The sequence below is a fragment of the Sorex fumeus genome, unplaced genomic scaffold, assembly GCF_029834395.1.
Source record: "Sorex fumeus unplaced genomic scaffold, SorFum_2.1 ptg000018l, whole genome shotgun sequence".
Classification (NCBI taxonomy): Eukaryota; Metazoa; Chordata; class Mammalia; order Eulipotyphla; family Soricidae; genus Sorex; species Sorex fumeus.
Genome location: NW_026606075.1, coordinates 28,439,210 through 28,456,880, shown reverse-complemented (window position 1 = coordinate 28,456,880; position 17,671 = coordinate 28,439,210). Strand labels below are relative to the sequence as shown.

Below are 17,671 nucleotides of genomic sequence, written 5' to 3'. Positions count from 1 at the left end.
ATTCAACCCAAACCACCTATAGAAACGGATGAAATACAGAAACAGGTATAAAATTTTAACTATTTTTTTTTTTTGTTAAGTAGGATTTTATATTTTCCATTTTCTTGACCCTCCCCAAAGGTGCTCAGGAGGTCCTGGGATCCTCTCGGTGATTCTTGGCTGACTGGACTGGCAGTTCAGTGCTAGAACCCAAGACTTCCATGCTGCTCGGGCCCTGCAGGACCAGGGATTACCTGAGCGAGCCCAGCAGTGTTTGGCACTGCAGGATCCCAGTAATACCAGGGACTGAATCCCAGCCAGCTGCATAGAGAGCAAATGTTTTAAGCCTTGGACGCTCTTTTGAGAAAAAGGATTTTTTCATTGCAAAAACAGAAAATCTTTTCGGTTTTTGGTGGAGACTTAAAAAAGTTTCTTTTTCATTTTTCCCAATATTTTTAAGACATAATTAACAAATAAATTGTAAGATACTTAATGTGTAGGGCTAGGCATGCAGCTAAGAAGTAGAGCATTTGCTTCACAGGTGTTAAGTTCTCAGTTCCATCCCTGACAATGAAAACAAATAAGTAAGATACTTAAAGAGTATCATTGTATCACTGTCATCCCCTTGTTTATCGATTTACTCAAGTGGGCACCAGTAACGTCTCCATTCATCCCAGCCCTGAGATTTTAGCAGCCTCTCCTTCAAGAGTATAGGGGTGATTGTTTGCTCGAGCAGGCCCAGTAACGTCTCCATTGGAGACTTTGTTGTTACTGTGTCTGGCATATGTACTATGATTGGGCTGGAGCAATAGCACAGCGGTAGGGCGTTTGCCTTGCGTGCAGCTGGTCCGGCTGAGCCAGGTTCGATTCCTCCGCCCCTCTCGGAGAGCCTGGCAAGCTACCGAGAGTATTTCACCCTCACGGCAAAGCCTGGCAAGCTCCCGATGACATATTCAATATGCCAAACACAGTAACAACAAGTCTCATGATGGAGACTTTACTGGGCCCGCTCGAACAATTTGATGAACAACGGGAGGACCGTGACCATGACCGTATTATGATTGGGGGGACGGGAGAGTTTGGACCATAACTGGCAGTGTTCAAGGATTACTCCTGGCTCTGTGCTCAGGGATCACTCCTGACTGTGCCTAGGGGACCATATGTGGTACCAGAGATCAATACAGTGTATGTAAGCAAGGGCCATAACCCCTATAGTTTTGACCTCTGTTTTATATATGTGTGTGTGTATATATATATTGTTTTCTAAAAAACAAACAAATCTTTATTGTCTAGAAATACATGCTAGTCCTCCCACAAAGATTCTATTTTCTCATTTCTCCATCTTCTTTCTCAACACCTATGATATGAAAGATTGTTATGTCTTATTAATGCTTCGCCCAGATGTCAATGCTCCATCTCCGCGTTCTGCCGTGTTTGCAAGCTGCATGCTCATATAGCACATACAGACACCAGGCAGCCCTTGTGCTCCATCCTCACTTAAGTTTCACCATTACTCTTTTCCCTGTTAATTCATTGAGAAAAAATTTGGGATTGAGGAATATATCATGGAACTCCTGGCAAATGCTTCTGGTGACTCACTGCCAACCCCTCTGTCATTGTCCCTCATGGGCCGGGCCTAACCTCCCTACCCCAACGAGACCTCAAGTAATCGCCCACGAATGGCCTCTCTGCCTCCTGATCAAGCTGCATAACGGCCATGATCCGAGACTCAAAAACAAATCTCAAAACCCAGCGGCTTTTGGCAGAAATGCGTCTGGACCCTGAAGTAGGTTACTGTCGTCGGGCCACCCCAGGGGGGAAAGAGTGTTGTCCCTCCACCTGCTCCCCCTTGGCGGCTCAGCGGCCATCATCCTCCAGAGGCCACTGGACAGTCAGGTCTGGGCCTGCAGTGACGAAACTTGTTGGGCCTCACAAGATGGGGGTGGAGCTGGTCCTGATCTCTCCGTCCCAACGAGAGCCCAAGTCATCGCCCACAAATGGCCTCTCTGGCTCCTGATCAAGCTGCTCAACGGCCATGATCCCAGAGATTCAGGAGCAAATCTCGAAACCCAGTGGCTTTTGGCAGAAATCCCTCAAGATTTAAGTGTTAAGATTTCGGAATTTCAAAATCACATGGCCCTACTGCAGCCAGGCGACATCATATGTTATTCATAGCCAGCTATAGAACACAAATTGTCTACTGTTGCCTTTTCAGCAGATATGAGCGTTGGGGTAAAATGTCAAATAATAATGGTCAGGTATCAAAATATTGAATGTGATCAAAGTAGAGAGAGAGTAATGTGGAAATCATCTGCCCCACAGGTAGGGGGAGGGTGTGGGACGGAGGGGGGGTGTATACTGGGGTTTTTGGTGGTGGAGAATGGGCATTGGTGAAGGTACGGGTGTTTCATTGTATGACCGAGACTTAGATCCGAAAGGTTTGTAACTGCTCTCAGGGTGATTCAATAAATAAACTTGATCACTTGACTTCCCGTTAATCGTCGATTTGCTGGAGCGGGCACCAGTAACGTATCCATTTGTCCCTGTTGCGTGCTAGTATAGCCTAATGGCATCTGTTCGCTCGAGGAACATGAAGAGCCTCAAACCGATTGTTCATGATATTGATGAAGAAGTCTGACCATCTGGTAGGTAGGCGGCCACGCGGTCTTTTGACATCCCATGGAATCCAGTCGGTAACAGCTCTAGTCCAGCGGTCGTCTTTAAATCTCATTATGTGACCAGCCCATCTGATTTTTGACACCTTGGCAAATGAGGCAGTGTCCCTGATTCTTGATCGTAGACGGAGGTCGGAACTCCAGATTCTTTCTTTCATTTGAGTGAAATGTGATATTCCAAGCATAGTTCTTTCAATTCCTCTTTGGGAGACCTGAAGAGCGTTCTCATCCTGTTTGCGTAGGGCCCAGGTCTCTGAGTCGTATGTTAATGCAGGAAGAACAGTGGAATCAAAGTGATGTGCCCAGAGCTGGAGGTTCTTCATCCTCTTAGCTATTTCTTCGATGCTCTTGAAGGCGTTCCAAGCCGCTCTCTTCCTCCTGCGCAGCTCGGATGCCAGGTCATTTGTCATCTCAGAAACGAACAGCACCCGGCCCAGACAAGGTCAGACCTGAACACCTGAAGAACCCGCCACCAGTACTCATCAATAAGCTGGCTCGGCTCTTCACTCGCTACCTGTCTGAATGCAAGGTTCCGTCCCAATGGAAAACCAGCAGGACTGTACTACTGTTCAAGAAGGGAGACATCCATGACATTGGCAACTATCGCCCGATCTGCCTATTGTCTGTCATCTACAAGTTGTTCACTCAAGTCATCCTAAATAGGATTGGCAGAACACTAGATGTTCTGCAAAGGATTCAGCACCATCGACCATATCCACACGATAACCAAGCTCATTGAGGTTTCTCGGGAGTTCATGCTGCTCTGTCTAACGTTCATTGATTTAAAGAAGGCCTTGATTCTGTTGAGACAGAAGCGGTCATTGAAGCCCTAGCCAATCAGGGCATTCAAGCTCAATACATCAAGATCCTCTGTGAGCTGTATTGTGGATTCACTACCAGGATCTCACCATTCTACAAAGAGGTAATCATTGATGTCAAGAGAGGGGTTCGGCAGGGTGATACCATTTCACTCTTCAGTGCCACCCTCGAGAACATCATGCGACAACTGGAATGGGAAGGAATGGAAGTGAAGATAGATGGTCGGCAACTACACCACCTCTGCTTTGCTGATGACATTGTTTTAATAACACCAAACATCAGCCAAACGGCACAAATGCTGGCCAACTTCGACTGTGAGTGTGGAAAGGTCGGTCTACAGCTGAATCTTATGAAGACAATGTTTATGAGAAACAGCCTCGTTCCTGACGCCCCGTTCCTGGCACTCTCAACGGAACAACCATCTCCAAATGCAACAGCTATGTGTACCTAGGTCAAGAAGTAAATAAATAAAATTATTAAAAAATAAAAAAAAAGAAAAGAAAGTTCATAATAGAAAAAAAAAACTTTGGTCATAGGATTAAATTCTTCCTGCTCGAGAGGACCCAGTAACATTTCCATTTTGAGACTTGTTGTTACTGTGTTTGGCATATTGAATATGTCACGGGTAGCTTGCCAGGCTCTCCGAGAGGGGCAGAGGAATCAAACCCAGCTCGGCTAGGCTGGCTGCATGCAAGGCAAATGCCCTACCACTGTGCTATCGCTTCAGTCCTTCTTCCTAATGGGATCTAAGTCAGAGTTTATGCCAGAGGCTTCTTAGAAGATGACCTTCAAAAAAAAGATCTGGGGGAATTTTCTTTTTGACTTTTTGCTTTTCCTCACTCCTGAAGAGTGCAACTATCTTCAGTAGAGTAGAGAAACCAGAGCAAACATCTTGCATGATCAGGAGACCATGATGAAGAAGCTACTTGTTAGAGAGAGGGAAGAGAAAGAGAGGAAAAGACAGTCCTATCTCCAGCGTGCTACTGATTGTCTACTCCAGATTTCCTTTAAACAGGAAAGGAGTAAAAATTTAAGTATTATTTAAGCCACTGTGATTTTGACTTTACATGCACCATGATTTATGTTACATCCGGTTAACTGGATTCTGGTCCCTGCGGGTGGGGTAATGCTAAGATCACAAAGAACTCGGCTTTATGCTCATTTATGATTATTTCTTCCCTTCCTCTGCTGATGTTGTTTCCACTGCCTGGGCTTTAACTTGATGATGATGCTTCCACACTCAGTCACAGTGCTCACAGATGGCTGCAGTGTGGCCAGAAAATTGCTTGTGGTGTTGGGGATCACAGACAAGATAGCTGCCAGGATCTCACTTATGAGGAAGCATCTGGAATCAAATCTCTTTTCTGACAAGGCAGGTGCTCTACCACTATGCTATTCTCTTGTGTGGCAATTTCTTAGGGTATATTTCCCCACTGAAGGTTGGGGGGGGGGTTGGATCACATCTGGCTGTGCTCAGGGCTCATACCTGGCTTTGGGCTCAGGAATCACTCCTGATAGTTCTTGGGGGACCAACCATACGCAGTGCTGGGAATTGAACTGGGGTCTGCTTCCGGCACAGCAAGTACCCTACCTGCTGTACTCTCTCTCTGACCCACCTCTGCCACTTGCTGGCTGGGTGACAATAGAAAAATGGCTTGACCTTGATGAGCCCAAGGAATAGTTTTGTGCATTTTTTACCCCAAATATTGTTACTCCATCTCACAGACAGATAAACAGGGACGAAAATGAACTGACATAATTTGAGAAATGACTTTTCTATTGATTTTACCCTACTACCATCAATTGTTTAGGTTAAAACTTGCTTTCTGACACCGAAAATCCTTTATGACTTTATTATGACTTTAACTTAAACAGGATGATCTCTCTCTCTCTCTCTCTCTCTCTCTCTCTCTTTCTCTCTCTCTCTCTCTCATATGAAAAGTCCCAAGGAAGGTAGCACAGGGCTGTTCTGTGTCATCAGTGGCGACACTGAAAGTAGAGGCTCCTCTGCAGCTTTCTTGGGGGACCAACCATACACAACGCTGGGAATTGAACTGGGGTCACATCAGAGTCACATCTTGGTTTAAGGGAGCTACTCAAGCTTTTTCCGTGCATTCTAGCAGTTATAAGGAAGGAGAAAGAGGAAACTTCACTCCTAGTCAACCCTTCCAAGGCAAGTCTTCTTGGAAGTTCCATGTTATACGTCCACCTCATGAATCAGGAGTGCCAGGGTGGTTCCCTGGGCATTGTAAGTTGCAAAACATTCTGGGAAATATAGACTTTGCAGTTGCTGTTCTAATACAGAGGAAAAATAGTCACAGGACATTGAAGCAGTGACAGGCAGTCTCTTCCAAATTCTATGTTCTCTCCCTCACTGCAGTCTACATGCAAGTGTCTGGGAACTATACAAGCTTTCAGAACTTCACAGAAAATGTTTATTTTAAATGCCCTCTACTGAACCAAAAATATGAACTTTAAAATGGCCAAGTGTAAATAAATAGGCAAGGGTGCCACCGAAGAGGGATGACTTGTCACTCTAGAATGACAGTGTCCCCAGCAGCCGGGGAGCATCAGAGCCTTGGACAGGATGCAAACTTTTGACAGTACCCTGATACCAGGAGCTTGTTTATGTCACTGACACATTGGTCCAATTTGTCCAGATTCTGGTGGCCATATTAGTTGTTATGGAAATAGCAACATTAAATTCATACAGCAGAATATGATACTATTGACATATGGAAAATAAAGTTCATTCTGGAAGCTGTGATTTAATAAAAGGAGTGAGTGGTGGAACAGGGAGTGGGGTAGGTGGTGGGGGCTGGAGTGCTCTATCCTGTCTACCTTTGGGAGCTGCCATAACTTCTTTGGGGCATTCGAGCTATATTTAGTGCAATTAAGATGCTAATTCAGTAAAAAACTACACACAGTTCCCTTGCGGCAGGAGAGAGTGAAATGTAGCTGCCCAACAGTGGCTGATTTATAAGCAGGGACCAATCATAGGCTGAGGGTGAGGAAAGAGCCAGATTCCAGGGGCCTAAATCACTCCCTGAGTCGGGTGATCTGAGCTGCAGGTTCAGCCTGTAACGCAGCAGAGCTGGGCAGCCTCCAACACGACACGCTTCGCAGTGGGATTTGATGATCCTGGCCTCTCCCTTATTTCCCAGGAGGGGGCAGGAAGTATACGAATGCCTTCAAAAGCACTGGGATCACCCTACACTCTCCTCACCCCCAACCCCAGCCCAGAGGGAAATAAGGCTTTAAAGGCCAAGTACTGGGTCTGTGATCTCTCTTAGAGCAAGCTCACATCCCAGGTGACCTAGAGACGTCGGAAGGGCAGGCACTCATTTTTCTGGATGTCCTTGACAGACAAATCTCATTGGAGGTCCCTAACCTGGGTGGAGTCTCTTGGGAGACTCCAAGCACATAAGTACAGCAAAACAACGAGCACTTAATGGAAACAATCGCTGTTGTTGAAGTGTTCTGTAGCTTTTTCTCTCCCCAGAAGTCAGGCTGAAGAATCTCATAGGCCCCATACCCTGTCCCTCACACCCCTACTTTTCATGGCAACATCTGCCAACCTGAAGTCTACTTACTCAGCCCCAAAGTCTACTCAGTTCTCTCTGGGGAGAGAGCTCCATTCTCCACAAGCTTCCATTTCCAAAATGTCCCTAGAGTAAAGTCAAGAAAAGGTTCCACCACCTGACCCCTTGCCTCAGCGAACCTTTCTCAGTCTTCCTCTGGTTCCTGCCTGCAGGCCCAGGCCGCTTCTCCAGGGCCCATCTCCCCGCCACGAGGCACGCAGGCTGTGGAGAATGAAGGCTTTCTCCCCAGAGCTCCACCCCACAGCCGCCAGGCTGCTCCATCCAAAACAAGACTTGGGAGGGGGTCACCCACACAAACTGGCAACTCCTGCTCCTAAAAATAACCAGCACCCTCTGCGAGGAACTATTTGTGCTTAGTTATGAGCCCAGGCCCCACCCACCCCAATTTGACATCACTGTTTCCATAGCAAAGAATGTTCTTCAAATGGATGAAAGTCGGAGCTGAAAGCCCTGCCAAAGGCAGTCCATGAGTCATGCATGTTCCTTAAGCAATGGCCACGGTGCTGTGCCCCAGGGCTTCTTCGCTGATGCGGAAGACCCAGCACCCCCAAAACAACACCCCCTCCAACCCCCACCTCCTCTACCAGCCAGCAGATATTTGCACAGAGGGACATGACTGGCACATGAAACGCTGAGACTTATTAAGACGATCCTGCATCTGGAGCATGTGTTAATCCTCAACATTTCAAAGTAAGTATTTGGACTTGTGTTCTCTGCAGAATTTTAAATAGGCCCTGAAGTCTTGATCCCATTCATTGTCTGTCGCCTCTGCTCAGCATGCAGGCAGGGCTGGTTTTCATGGCTGCTCATGGCTTTAGGTTGGAGTATAGAATAGTTGCTTGGAAGGGTAGGGGCGTGTTTGTTTCATAACATAGCCTTCACTCCCCTGATGCTAACACATAGATTCTAGGGTCTTGGCACAGAGACATCATGTTTATAGGTCTGGATGATAGACAGGAATTCACCTGATAGTATCATGACCTAGAAGGGTCTTTGGCTACTGGAAGTTCTGAAAGGACATTCACTCATCTCCACTCCCCAACCTCCAAGTGGGGAGTGAAGACCTGCCACAGGACACAAACTGGGACCTGTTAGAAGCACAGTATGGCAGGGTCCAGAGCGAGAGGACAGTAATGAAGGCCTTGGACGTGGCCAACCCCCCTTCCCTCCCTGCTTCCTTGGTTCCTCTCATGGAACCACCAACGCTGTTGGTTAAGAATTCCTGGGAGGTAATATCAAATGTAATAAATTATTGTGAATAACTTTAGAAAAATAAAATTAAAAAAATAAATCAATAAAAAAAAGAATTCCTGGGAGGAACCTATGGTTCCCCTGAGCACTGCTAGGGAGGCTCCAAAATCAATAAAAATAAATAATAAAGAATTAAAAGAATCACAGCACTCAGACTGCAGCTTGGACCTCCTGAGCTACAACTTGATTTTATTTTATTTTATTTTTTGGTTACTTTTTAGTTTAATTTTAATTTTTTTACATTTTTTACAATTTTATTTATTTAATCACCATGAGAGCAGTTACAAAACTTTTGGGTTTAAGTCTCGGTCATACAATGAAACACCCACACCTTCACCAGTGCCCATTCTCCACCACCAAAAACCCCAGTATACCCCCCTCCCACATCCTCCCCCTACCTGTGGGGCAGATGATTTCCACATTACTCTCTCTCTACTTTGATCACATTCAATATTTTGACACCAGACCCACCATTATTGGGATTTTACCCCAACACTCAGATCTGCTGAAAAGGCAACAGTAGACAATTTGTGTTCTATTGCTGGTTATGAATAACATATGATGTTGCGTGGCTGCAGTAGTGGCCTTGCAATTTTGAAATTCCAAAACTTTAACAATTAAATCTGGAGGGCTTTCTGCCAAAATCTGCTGGGTTCTGAGATTTGTTCCTGAGTCTCTGGGATCATGGCCATTAAGCAGCTTGATCAGGAGCCAGAGAGGCTGTTCTTGGGTGGTGTCTAGGGGTCTTGTTGGGACAGGGAGAAAAGGACCAGCTCCACCCCCATCCCGTGAGGCCCCACGTGTCTCCTCACTGCAGGCCCAAACCTGACTGTCCAGTGGCCTCTGGAGGATGATGGCCCACTGGGCCGCCAGGGGGAACAGGCCAAGACACAAAACCTATTCCCACCCGGGGTGGCCCAGTGCTGGTAACCTACTGCAGGGACCGGACACATTTCTGCCAAAAGCCATTGGGTTTAGAGATTTGTTTCTGAGTCTCTGGGATCATGGCCATTAAGCAGTTCAATCAGGAACCAGAGAGGCCATGCCTCCAATTATATAGCTGAGCCGGAGGTGGTTTGTGGATGTGTCTCCCACATACCTAACTTTTGGCTGTTTACTTTCTTGGTAAACTTTGTCCCAATTTGTTGGGGTCTTGATAAAGGCACAGCAACAATTTTGGGGTATTTGGAAGTATGAAGGCACAGTGAGGCTGCTGATGCACTCGCCTCACAGGTACAGATTGACCTGCTGGCAGCACCATACCCCTGCACAACTTGATTTTAACAAAGGTCATTTGCACACATTTAAAGGTTGCATCAATCATGTAAACGATGAGAACATTATCCAGCTAATATTCTGGGGAATGAGAGAGAGAGAGAGAGAGAGAGAGAGAGAGAGAGAGAGAGAGGCACAAGAGGGAGAGAGAAGCTGGAGAGATAGTACAACAGGTGGGGCACTTGCCTTGCATGCAGTAGACTCAGGTTCAATTCCAGGCATTTCACCTAGTTCCCTGAGCACTGCTACAAGTAATTCCTGAGTACAGAGCCAGAACTAACCCCTGAGCACTGCCGGGTGTAGTCCAAAAAAAAAAAGAGAGAAAGAGAATAAATAATAATAACAATAATAGATGACATTTATTAAGTGTCCATAAGGCTTATTATGGTTTATTAAGGTTTATTAAGGCTTGAAGATCTGTCCTGATTCCACTTATTATCCTTCCTTTTACATATATATATATATATATATATATAGAGAGAGAGAGAGAGAGAGAGAGAGAAAGAGAAAGAGAGAGAGAGCTTTGGAAAGTTGTGAATTTGGAATCAAAGTTCTTTTTTGTTTTGAGGGTGGTTGTGAAGTCATGGGCCCCCTGCAGGTAGCTTATGTGAAGCCAAGAGGAGAGAACCACCTTCTCCCAATCCACCTCTGCACCCTAGGACCAGCTGGGAAGACTAGGACTGATAAAGTCTGCGATGAGCCTCTTCTTGGCATCTGCCACAAGTCCTGCCAGCCACACCTAGGTAGCCGTTAAGCCACACCTGACATCCATTTGTCCTTCTCAGCACCTTGTTAATCCCCACCACCCAATTTCTGGGGGAGCTGTGAACTCAGGATGGAGCGAGGAATTGCTCTGTGCAGGAAAAAAAAGCCAGTCCCAGGCATTACCCAGACTTTCTGGGCCGTTGTCTTTCTCACAGAAGAATTTCAGGAGAAGACAGTGCAGTAAAAACAGATTTTATTTGGAGGCTTTTCTGAAGGAGGGAGGGAGGGAGAGAGGGAGAGGGAGCGAGAGAGAGAGAGAGAGAGAGAGAGAGAGAGAGAGAGCAACACACTTGAGAAGGTGAGCTTCTCCAAAGCACCCTAGTACACATCTCAAGAGGGGAGATGGCAAACACCACATGTGCTCAGGCACCACATGTGTTTGTCCACATGGGCACAAGCATTACATAGACTTGGGCAACATATGTGTCTACTTCCCTTGCTCAAATTGGCTTTTATAGGGTTTTTCCCAAGCTGTCCCATGTGGCTTCTACCTAGGTAAAAGTCTGTTGCTAGGGTGGGGCTTGAATTGAAAGTTGTTGATGGTCTTCTTTGAAATTCATTTCCTTGGCCTTTATTCCTGCTGGAACTTCTCTCAGAACTGGGTCCAGTCTTTACTGGGTTTTTTGGTGCCAGGTAAAGTCTTATCAGGTATTAGTTCCTGAGCTCACAAGGTGGGCTTTTGCAGCCTGGGGGCTGTTGGTTTTATTATTTTCCAAGGAATTCCATTGCTTCAATGAGGGCTCTTTCCTATCTACAAGCCTATACCAGTTGGGACCACACCAGGTCTATTCCAGGCTCTAGACTCAGGAATGAGACTTGGCTGTGCCTGGGAGACCATATGTGGTGCCAGGGATCAAACTGGAACCAACCAGGTGTAAAGCAAGTGCCTTGCCTGCTGTGCTATCTCTTCAGAGGTCCCTGGACTCACATTTCTTGAGGAATGTGACTCAGGGATAGAACAAAGTTCCATCTGCAGCACCACAAAAACAAAGACAATTCCTCCTGCTTGTGTACTCACAAAACATTCTGTAATGTATACTAAGAACTGTGTACTTCTGGGGATTTCTCTAACTTGGTCACACCTTTGAATTTAGCCACATGGCAGCATCTGACAGGGAAACCCCACACACTGGGAGAGCTAAGAGCAGCCCATGTTTCTTACTCTTCAAGACTGGGGGGTGTGGCTCAGCCTTGAGGCCCAGAATTTGATTTCTACACTGCAAAAAACAAAACAAAACCCACTTGACATGATAATCTAGAAAAGCAAAAGAATGTACTCACCATAATGATAACATGGTTCACGTTCTGTTTTATTTTAAATTTTATAGCATCACACCCAGTAGGGCTGGCAAGCATGAGGCCATCCATGGCTCAGCAACGCAGGCCTGTCTGGGGGCAGGAATCTGTGGGTCAGGGATCAAGCTCAGGATCTGCTAGGCCTGTGTTCTACCATTTGAGCCACAGCCTGGTACCAGTGACTAACGTTTCCATAAATATTCTTTCACTTATCACCTGTGAATGTATATGAGTGCTTCTGTGCATATATGCTCACACTTCTCTTAACAACAACAAAAACCAGAATTGTTGGTGTAGGAGAGATAGTTAATGGAATATGGTGCTGGCATTGCATGCAGCCAATCAGGGTTTGATCCCTAGCACCACAGATGGTACTCTGAAAACTGCCAGGAGCACCAAATCAGGAGTAAGCCCTGAGAACCACTGAGTGTGGCCCAAATTCCTCTTCCATGCTCTTCCCAGAGGAGTTCATATCATACTGTTTTGTGACTTTCTTGTAGAGCTGTATAGAGCTTTAGATTTTCCTGATCCTATCCTTCTCTCTTTTCTAACATTTTCTGTTTAGGAGTGGGGATAGGGGTGGAAAGCAGGAATATATGAGTTTTTGTTTCTTGGATCTTACCCATGCCTGATGTTACCAAACTCTTAAAGTTTGACCATTTTCCTGGGCATGTTATTGGCATCGCCTGTCTCCCACCCTCCCGTTAAGGATTAACTCAAGATCCACTTCCTCTATGAAGGCTCCCTTGACCCCTCAACCCATGGTCATCTTCCACCTTTTGGTGTTCAGCTGGGCCCTTCTGCCTGTGAAACCATTTCTTGGTCATGCCAGCTTGGTCATGTCAGAGCAGTGCATAGGACAATCAGAGGCCATGGATCTCGGTCCCCAGCCCCTGCTTCTGGAATTGCTGTAGCCATTGCAAGCTCCTTCCTCCAGAATCAAGGGGTGTCACATGGTCATGAACCCTGTCCTCCCCCCCCCACCCCGCCCCATCCCAGTGTGGCTGCCCTTCCTGCACCAGGTCCTCCCTGCACTTACCTGGCCATGGTGCAGACCTGGCCACTGCACATGCTCTGCTGCCAGCTGGTGGAAGCAGAAGGAACAAGTGACATTGCCACGATTTGGGTGGTTTGGGGACCTGTTTCGGCAGCAATTTCAGGACATTTGCAGTGCTAGTTCCTCCCTGGCATTGTTGGCCTGGGGGTGGGGGGAGACGCCCCACTTGCCTCACAGATCATGAAGATGAGCCAGAAGATGAGCCAACTCCACCTGCCTCAGTTTACCATGAACTTAGAGGTATTTGTTTCAGATGACAGCACCTTCTCCTGAATGCCATGCTGCTCCGGGAATCCATCAAGTCACTCAGGGGCATAGTCACTCTTATCAACTTCTTACGTATTCCCTGGAGAACCTAGAGTGATTTTGTGCATGAGCACAGACTTCCATTCAAGAATATCAGCTGCAGATGGTACCCCACAGGGAAAACCAGGACATCATTGAAATTCCTATGCCTTAGTCTCTGGGGTTACCATCACAAAAATACCTTCAGCCTGGTGGCTTACAACAACCACCATTCATTTCTGATCGTTTTAAGTCTGGGGAGTCTGTGTCACCAGCAGATTGGAAGTGAGGGTGAGGAGAATGTGGTACTCAGGCCTGCCAGTGTATGAGGAAGGGATGTGTGTGTGCATGTGTGTGCATATCCACACATGTGTGTGCAGGAGTGTGTGAATGTGCATACATTTAAAATTGTGTGTGTTTGTGTGTGTGAGTGTGTGCGTGTGCATGGCAATCACTGGAGAAGACAGTGCCTGGGACACTGGATTTTCTTTGTAAACAGATGTTCATTATTTGTTTACTTGTGTTCTAGTGCACATTTTCATTTTTCCCTTAGAAAGGATGACGAGGAGAGGAGAGTATGAGAAGGAGGAAGAGGAGGACAAGAAAAGGATGGACGAACTATTTCATGGCCAATGTGCATGCATGAACATATGCAATCTTATCACCACATAACTCACACAACTCTTGGGACTCCAGAAAAAAATTTATAATTGGGTGTAGGTAAGATTATTTCTTAATGTACTCATTTATCCTTTATATTGAAGGGTATGGGGGCTCAGTATATTGTCCATACAGTGGTCCTTCACTGGACATTAGGGAAATGTCACAACATTGACATTGCTGATGGGTTCTTGGAAACTTTGTCTTTAAACAACAGGAAGTATAATGAGAGCCAATCCCCAAACAATATCTGTTCATTCATTCAGCATTTTCTGGATTTCTCCCCCCACCTCACCCCACTGTTATAATGAAAGGGCATTATTCAAGGACCTGCTGAACAAAGAAGGGAAAAGTAGAGATAAGGAAAGACAATGTATTAGTCAGAGCAGGTGAGGTTTTGTTGTAATAACAATCCCTGTATCTCAGTGGATTACTACAATAATTATAATCACTTAATCACTTAACTTCCCGTTAGTCGTCGATTTGCTCGAGCGGGCGCCAGTAACGTCTCCATTTGTCCCTGTCGCGTGCTAGTGTAGCCCAATGGCATCTCTTCGCTCCGGGAACATGGAGGGCCTCAAACCGATCGTTCATGACCTTGACAAAGAAGTCTGACCATCTGGTAGGTGGGCGGCCACGCGGTCTCTTGACATCCCGTGGAATCCAATCAGTAACAGCTCTAGTCCAACGGTCGTCTTTAAATCTCATTACGTGACCAGCCCATCTGATTTTAGACACCTTGGCAAATGAGACAGCGTCCCTGATCCTTGATCGTCGACGGATGTCAGAACTCCGGATTCGTTCTCTCATTTGAGTGAAACGTGATATTCCAAGCATAGCTCTTTCTATTCTTCTTTGGGAAGAATAATAATAATTATATAATAATAATAATTATTAATAATTATTATTAACTTTCTTTTGGTTTGGGGTCACAGTTGGTGGTGCTCAGGGCTTACTGCTGGCTGTCCACTCAGGGATCACTCCTGGTGGAACTCAAGGGACCATACGGAGTTCCAGGGATGGAACCTGGTTCAGCTGTGACCAAGACAAGTATATCTCTCTGACCCCAATCACAGAAATTATTTTTAATGCATTTAAAATATCTGTACCTCTGGATGACAATTCAAGCAGCCAGGTTCCTAGAGGACGTTTGCTCGAGTGGGCCCAGTAACGTCTTCATTGGAGACTTTGTTGTTACTGTGTCTGGCATATCGAATACGTCACGGGTAGCTTGCCAGGCTCTGCCGTGCGGGCGAGATACTCTCGGTAGCTTGCTGGGCTCTCCGAGAGGGGCGGAGGAATCGAACTCGGGTCGGCCATGTTGGTTGCGTGCAAGGCAAACGCCCTACTGCTGTGCCATTGCTCCAGCCATAAAACAGTAACAACAAGTCTCATAATTTGTTATGAGACGTTACTGATCTTAGGAAATCGATGAACAATGGGAGGACAGGACAGGACAGGACAGTGCCCAGTGCCAAACTCTATGGAATTCTTCTAAATGAGAATAGAACTAAAGCTACTTTTAGGCTATTATTACTCTTTATTTCCTTTATTTAAGTCTTGGGGGGTCAGACCCAGCAATGTTTGGGGCTTTCTCCCAGGGATGCTCAGGAACCATGAGTTTCAGAAATAGAACCCCAGTTTCCAGCATGCAAAACAATTGTTGTTTGTTTGTTTTGTTTTGGCTTTTCAGGCCACAGCCAGTGATTCTCAGGGGTTACTCCTGGCTCTGTACTCAGGAATTACTTCTGGTGGTTCTCAGGAGACCATATGGGATGCTGCGGGTTGAACCCAGGTCAGCTTCATGCAAGGCAAGCACCGTACCCAGTATGCTATGGCTCAGGCTCCCAAAATTGTTCTTCTAAAGCCAATTTTGGGGTCCAGAAGAAGGCAACATGCTTAGCTTACACACAGCCAACTCCAGTTTCATCCTCAGCACCACGTATGGTACCTCAAGCCCCACCAGGAGTACCCCCTGAACACAGAACCAGGAGTCAGCTCTGAGCACCACCAGGTGTGGTCCACCCCACTCCAACCACCTTCAAATTAAAAATTAAGTTTGTCTAAACATGGAAAATCAAATTCACTGCATGTTTTCAATCACCTTTTAAAAATGGTTTTAAGGATCTTATAATAATTTCTGGGTCCGTTTAGTAAGTTCATTATTATGCAGAGAAATTACATGCAGAAGCAGGACACTTCTTCACTTACTTAAATCCTTCCTCGGTCTCAGACAGTGGCAATACGCTCTTCTCACACTCCCGGGGCACTGCCCTGCCAAGGGACACGGGGGAGGTGCCTTGTTCCCTCTATTTCCACATACGCCTATTTCAGGGTCATTCCTGTGGATGGTTCCCAAGGAATAAAGTCCATCCCCGTTTCTGCCTTCATTTAGCCTTACACATTCATACTGGGCTTTGCTGTCCATTATTCATTTCCAAGCCTCCAAGTATTACTAAGCTGTTCTGCATGTGTTTGCGAGGCATGTCGTCCTTTCTCAAGCACCCAGGTCTCATGTTAAGGTGCATCTTCCTGCCCTGAGCATAATGCAGAGCCTCCCTGGCTGCAGAGGGCAGGGCCTGCGCAGACACAAAAGCCCTTTGGGGCTGCAGCCTTGTCTCTGAGGGACTCCGCCGCGGGCACTCTTACGGGGTTGTAGGGGGGAGCACCCCAAGCCTCCCTGCCTCACACTGCAGGGTCCCCCAGGTCTCTACCCTTCAGAACCTGTGAATTCTGGGGCTGCCCATGGAAACACCGTGGCTCAGTCACCCTCCAGAGAAACGAGGCTCTGCTACGGCTCTCTCCCCGGGGGCCCTAGGGACCTCCCTTCCTGCAATCTGTCCATCCCCGGGTCCAGGTTTTCCTAGCATCTGCCGCTCCGCCCTCCTCCCACGGCTGCTTCCTGGCCAGTCTGCACGCCCCGGGACTCACGTCCCACCCTCAGAAACCACAGCGGTTCCCCCTACAGGACGAAGGAGGAAGCGCAACGGGGCTCCGGGGCTCCCACCCATTTAAACCCGGGAGTACCAATTTGTCCCTGTACAGACCTTCTGACCACATCAGGACAGCGTCAGTCACAAGCTGTGAGCGGAGGGGAGGGAGGATGAGAAGGAGGGGGCTGGCTTCACCTCCCTTTTTCACTAAGCGCCTCAGAAGTAGCATCTGATGCTACCCGGAGTCCCACGTACTCTGTAGTATACATATGCTTCCCAGGCCCTCCCTTCCCGGGGCTCCCTGCCTGGACTCAGACTCCCAGTACCTTCTTGAGGATGCTCCTTCTGGAAAGTTCCAGATAAGCACTCTGCTCCAAAGGTTTTTGAATAACATGGGATCCCGTGAGGTCCATAAAGCCTCCAAAATTGCGCACCAGGTCCAAGAGATACCTCACATGCATGAGTTTCATCTCAGTTCCATCCAGCAAGGTGATCCCTGGGCACAGAGCCAGGAGTCAGCTCCAGCACACCGGGTATGGTCCCAAAACAGAACAAAATGCTCACCATCTTCTTTGTGCACTCAGTTTCATAGAATGTGAGATCCTCCTGCCATGTTAGAAACACAGGGCACCCCCCACCAGCCACAGGAGAGACTTGGAGCCACAGCAGCCACAGAGCCACAGAAGCCAAAAGAGCCACAGCAGAGGTGTGAAGGAGCAGCAGAGAAGTGAGTCCACGGAACCACACAGCCACAGAGCCACAGCAGCCACAGAGCCATAGAAGCCACAGAAGCCAACAGAGCCACAGAGGCCAACAGAGCCACAGCAGAGGCATGAGGAATCAGCAGAGAAGGGAGCCCACAGAACCACACAGCCACACAGCCACACAGCCACAGCAGCCAGAGCCACAGAAGCCACAGAGCCACAGAAGCCACAGAGCCACAGCAGAAGCATGAAGAATTATCAGAGAAGTGAAGCCACAGAGCCACAGCAGCCACAGAGCCACAAAAGCCAGCAGAGCCACAGAAGCCACAGCCGCCAGAGAACTATAGCAGAGGCATGATGAGGCAACAGA

General features: G+C 47.1%; 1 pseudogene; it reads right to left on the bottom strand.

Moving 5' to 3' along the window:
• Positions 1 to 1,301: 1,301 nt before the first annotated feature.
• Positions 1,302 to 17,067, bottom strand: LOC130021659 (small nuclear ribonucleoprotein F-like; annotated as a pseudogene).
• Positions 17,068 to 17,671: the final 604 nt, after the last annotated feature.